Source organism: Capsicum annuum, chromosome 1 (assembly GCF_002878395.1).
Source record: "Capsicum annuum cultivar UCD-10X-F1 chromosome 1, UCD10Xv1.1, whole genome shotgun sequence".
Classification (NCBI taxonomy): domain Eukaryota; kingdom Viridiplantae; phylum Streptophyta; class Magnoliopsida; order Solanales; family Solanaceae; genus Capsicum; species Capsicum annuum.
This window is the reverse complement of record NC_061111.1, coordinates 41246112-41252111: the sequence shown is the minus strand read 5'-3', so window position 1 is coordinate 41252111 and position 6000 is coordinate 41246112.

The window sequence follows — 6000 nt, the reverse complement described above, 5'->3', positions numbered from 1 at the left end:
TGAAAAATTTAGATTGAAGATTGTTTGAGAGCACAACTTATGAAATCCCTCTCTTGTGATGACTTTAAGTTCATGATCTTAATGTGAAGGATTTGAAATACATGATTTATGGCTTGAAAATAGTTTACTCAAATATCATGTTATTTTGAACATGATTTAGATATTTAAGAGAGGAAGTTTCTTGATGTAATTATATTTTGTTGAAAGAGAAAGACTTCTATGAGATTAAGAGCTTTGACATGAACACCTTGCATCATTGAAAGTTTGACAAAGAGAGTTGCATACATGTGTTTACATGAGTTTTAGAGAAAGAGTTCTTTGAAATGATTTATTGATATGGTGGTCCCGAATTTATGTTTTGAAATACAGAGATTGTAATATGCTAATAATGGCTCAGAGATGGGACTTGCAAGTCAATGGTATGACGATACCATAAGTATGTATGCGATAACAGAGTATGTTTTCAAAATATATTTTCAGAGAGTGCATGTTTTAAAGAGTTAAAACTGGGCTTAAAGAGGGTTAGTTGGTTACCCGAAGAAGGTTTTAGTTCAAGTAACTCTTAGCCTAAAACCGAGATTTGCCGACCCGGGCCTATTATTTTTACGCTGGCGACGACCGTGTGGCGTAGCAGAGTTAGAGACTCCAACCCTTGTGGCACATAGGTTGGGGGCTTCCCCGCTGAGTCAATGGCGGAATCCATATAGCCCGTGGAATTTCAGAGTTGTAGGGTATACCACCTAGCACATAAGTATAACAAAGAGTGTCACAAAGTTCAGATAATTTTTCAGAGTCTTCCAAAAATGCCCATGTGATTTCTTACTATATGACATGTTTATGACTTGCTTTAAATTTCTCTAATATATGTTGAATATAAATGATTATTTTGGATTTGCTCTATGTACCAGTACATCTGTATTGACCCATTACCTCCCAGGTTCGGAGACTCAGTCTAAGGATTTGGCTAATCAGTAAAGTATTTCATAGAGAAGTGATCCATGTGGTGGTGAGCCTTCTTTGTTCCAGAAGGCATGTTGTTTCAGATTATGTTATTTCATTGTTTTGGTCTACTGGGGGCCTTGTCCCAGTTTTCAGATAGTTGTCAGATTTTCATATAGTAGAGATTTTACAGACGGTTCCAGATGTTGTTTAGTTGATTTCGGATTCCATTCCTTATTGTTAAATTAAATCCAGAGTATGACCATGTTTCCGTATCAGATTATATTTCTGCATCTTCTTTTATTATGTGAATGTTGTGCATGATTACCAGTTAGAGTAGGACGCCTGGGCCTTCATGGTTTGGGATATCTTTCATGGTTAGGCCCTAGTTTGGGTCGTGACATACTTGGTATCAGAGCACGGTTCATGGTCAGGGTATCTGCGCAATTGCGTCGAGTAAAATCTTGTTTATAGGTGTATAGTGCGCCACACTTATAAGCAGAAGACTTCTAGGCATTTAGGAATGTTTTTCTTCTTTGTGGTTTAGTTCATGCTTCAGAGTCTGAGTCGTTCTCTAATCGATGATCTCTTGTGTTTCAGAATAACAATCATGCCTCCCCGTTGTACTATAGATCAGAATGCATAGACAGATGAGGTCTGTCCCACTCATGGGATGAGAACCCAAAACAAAGCTCAGACTCCGAAAATTGATGCTACTCCGAGAGTCTCACCTACTCAGACCAGCCCACTTAGGGCACCCATAGCTCCCCAAATAGGGACTAACCTCACTCAGCCTCGTGTAAGAGAGGTATCTAATGTAGAATTCAGATAATCCATTCACATGCTTGCCCAGTTGGTTGCCACACAGACTCAACGGTCGGAAGATATTAGGTCTGCATCTGTTACGTCTGAGGCTACAAGAGTGGGCCAGTTCATGAGAATGAACCCGTCCAAGTTTACTGGTACCAAGGTAGAAGAGGATCCACAAGAGTTTATGGATGAGATGGAGAAGATCTTTAAGGTGATGCATGTAGATGAGGTAGAGGGGGTTGAGTTAGCAGCTTATTAGTTTAAGGATGTAGCTAAACAATGGTATAATGAGTGGGAAGATTCAAAGAGTGAGCATGCTGAGCCCACAGTTTTGGACGAGTTCGTGGAAGCCTTTCTTGATCGATTCTTTCCTCTCGAGCTGAGGGAGGCCAAAGCCGAAGAGTTTATAAATCTAAAGTAGGCTAAGATGAGTGTCCAGGAGTACACTTTGAGTTTCAACCAGCTAGCCCGTTATGCTCCAGAGATGACTAGTAACATGAGAGCCCGAATGAGAAAATTTGGATACGGCCTTTTAGATGACTTAGTGCTTGAATGTCAAGGAGCAATGTTGAATTGGGACATGGATTTTGCCAAACTATTAGTCCACATGCAACAAGTTAAGGAGAAAAAAAAGAAAATTGATAAATCTAGAGAGAAGGACAGACAGACAAACAAAGCCAAAACAGCAGACTAGAGCTACAGTCAGCAGTAGAGTGGGAATTGGGGTAAAAAATGGCAGAAGAAGAAGAATTGGGGTAATGCACAGTCTGCAGCCAGTGCCCCGGTGATCAAACCCCTAGCCAGATAGCGCACTCAGGATTTTTAATATAGGCAGGGGCCGAGGATGCAGGGTTTACTGTCTCAAGGAAGTGTAGCTAAGACCTCTTGGACATATCCGCACTGTGAGAAATGTGGGAGGAATCATCCAGGGAGATATCAGTTTGGCGCTATGGTGTGTTATTCGTGCGACCAACTAGGCCATATCCAGAGAGAATGTACGGTAGCAAAGGGTAATGTTGGTGGAGCCAAGTCACAGGCTAATTCTTCTGCACCACCACCGCCTCAGAAGGGTGCTACTTCAGCCGCCGAAAATGGCCGCAATCGGTTGTACGCCTTGACCAACTGCCAAGAGACAGAGGCGTCACCGGATGTAGTTACTGGTATATTAAAAATCTTTTCCCGTGATGTTTATGTGTTACTTGATCCCGGTTCTACCCTATCATACGTGACCCCTTATATGGCTGTTGATTTTGGGTTTGAAACCCAATGTAATTGCCAAACCTTTTTCTGTTTCCACTTCTGAAGGAGACTCTGTTATGGCTAGGATGGTGTATAAAAGTTGTGTGGTGACTGTTTGTGGATGAGATACTGCGGCAGACCTCGTAGACTTAGACATGATTGATTTTGATGCTATCTTAGGGATGGATTGGATTCATTCGTGCTATGCTATACTAAATTGTAGAACCTAAAAGATTACTTTCTCTTTCCCGAATGAACCAGAAATAGAATGCGAGGGACATTCATTAGCACCTAGAGGGAAGTTCATCTCTTGTCTCAGAGCCCGTAAACTCATTTCTAAGGGTTGTTTGTATCATCTTATTCAGGTTAAAGATTCAAATATCGAAAGACCTTCTCTTCAGTCCGTCCCTGTGGTGAATGAGTTCCCAAAAGTTTTTCCAGATGATCTCCCAGGAATACCTCCTGATAGGGAGATAGATTTTGGTATTGATTTATTGCTAGATACCCGTCCCATCTCTATTTCACCTTATAGAATGGCTCTTGTAGAGTTAAAAGAGTTGAAAGAGAAGCTAGCAGATCTTTTAGATAAAGGTTTTATCCGTCCCAGTATTTCTCCCTAGGGTGCACCTGTACTCTTCGTGCGAAAGAAAAATGGTTCCCTGCGTATGTGTATAGATTACCGTCAGCTGAATAAGGTCACTGTTAAAAATAAATATCCTCTTCCTAGAATTGATGATATTTTTAACCAGCTTCAAGGTGCTAGTTGTTTTTCAAAAATAGACCTTCGTTCGGGATTTCACCAATTGAAGGTTAGAGAGTCAAATATTCCCAAAACAACTTTCTAAACCCGATACAGTCATTATGAATTCTTAGTCATGTCCTTTGGGTTGACTAACACCCCTACGGCTTTCATGGACCTTGTGAATAGGGTGTTCCATAAGTTTCTAGATCTGTTTGTTATAGTTTTCATTGATGATATTATGATTTATTCCAAGAGTGAGGTGGACCATTCCAATCACCTCTGAATCATCCTGCAGACTCTCAAAGATCATGAGTTGTATGCAAAATTTTCCAAGTGCAAATTCTGGCTTAATGCTATTTCTTTCTTGGGGCATATCGTGTCTAGTGACGGGATTAAGGTTGATCCCCAGAAGATTGAGTCAGTGAGAAAATGGCCCAGACCCACGACTCCAATCGATATTTAGAGCTTCTTGGGTTTGGCAGGGTATTACAGAACATTTGTAGAGAGTTTTTCTTCCATAGTTGCACCACTTGCTAAGTTGACTCAGAAAAAGGTGAAGTTCATGTGGTCTGACTCCTGTGAGAATAGTTTTTAGAAGTTAAAAGATAAGTTAACAACTGCTTCTGTATTGACTCTTTTGGAAGGTATAGAAGGGTTTATTGTGTATGGTGATGCATCCCGTGTGGGACTTGGGTGTGTACTTATACAACATGGTAAAGTGGTAGCTTATGCATCTAGGCAGTTAAAAGTGCATGAGCGAAATTACCCCACCCATAACTTGGAGTTAGCGGCTGTGGTGTTTGCGTTCAAAATCTGGCGGCATTATCTCTATGGGGTACATGTTGATTTGCAGTATGTTTTCTCACAAATATAATTGAACCTCAGCCAATGACGATGGTTGGAACTTTTAAAGAATTATAACATGGGCCTGCACTATCATCCGGGCAAGGAAAATATGGTAGTCGACGCCCTCAGTAGGTTATCTATGGGCAATCTTTCGCATATTGAAAAAGGAAAGAAGGAGATGGTGAAGGATATTCACCAAATTGCAAATCTAGGAGTGCGACTCTTGGATTTCAAAGATGGGAGAGTGGTTGTTCATGAGGTAGCTAAATCGTCCCTTTGTGCCAAAGTTAAAGAGAAGCAAGTTGAAGATCCCATCTTGATGCAGATCAAGAAAGATGTGGGTCAACAGAAGGTGATGTCTTTTGAAATTGATAATGATGGAGTTTTGAGATATCAGGGTAGACTATGTGTGCCAGATATAGATGGGTTACGAAAGAGGATCCTTGATGAAGCTCACACTTCTAGGTAGTTGTTCACCTAGGCTCTACTAAGATGTATCATGATCTAAAAGCTATTTACTGGTGGAATAATATGAAGCGTGATGTGGCTAATTTTTTTGCCAAGTATTTGAATTGTTAACAAGTAAAAGTAGAGCATATGAGGCTAGATGGTACTTCCCAAGAAATAGCCTTGCCTTTGTGGAAATGGGAGATGATCAATATGGACTTCATCACGGGACTTCCAAGGTCCCAAAGCCAGTATGATTCAATCTGGGTGATTGTTGATTGACTGACCAAGTCAGCCCACTTTCTGCCCGTTAGAACTAACTATTCGGGAGATGACTATGCCAAACTGTACATTGAAGAGATAGTCCATTTGCATGGAACACCTGTATCCATCATATCTGACCGAGGCACGCAATGTTCTTCATAGTTTTGGAGGTCTTTTCAGAGGGATTTAGTTACCCAAGTGAACCTAAGTACTGCATTCCACCCTCAGACGGATAGGCAAGCTGAGCGCACCATTCAGACTTTTGAGGATATTTAAGGTCCTGCATAATTGACTTCAATGGGAGTTGTGTGGATCACTTGCCATTGATAGAGTTCGAATATAATAACAGCTGCCATGCCAGTATTAAGGTGGCTCCTTTTGAGCCATTGTATGAAAGAAGATGTAGGTCGCCAATAGGGTGGTATGAACTGGGTGAGACTCAGTTGTTTGGGCCTGATCTTGTTCATCAGGCAATGAAATATGTAAAAATTATTAGAGAACGACTTAAGACAGCCTAGAGTCGACAGAAGTCCTGCACCGATGTTTGGAGAAGAGACTTAGAGTTTGAGGTTGGTGATTGGGTGTTTCTCAAAGTTTCTCTTATGAAGGGAGTCATGCGTTTCGGGAAGAGAGGTAAGCTGAGTCCTCGTTATATAAGGTCATACCAAATTTTGAGAAGGATAGGGGGAGTTTCTTATGAGTTAGAGTTGCCT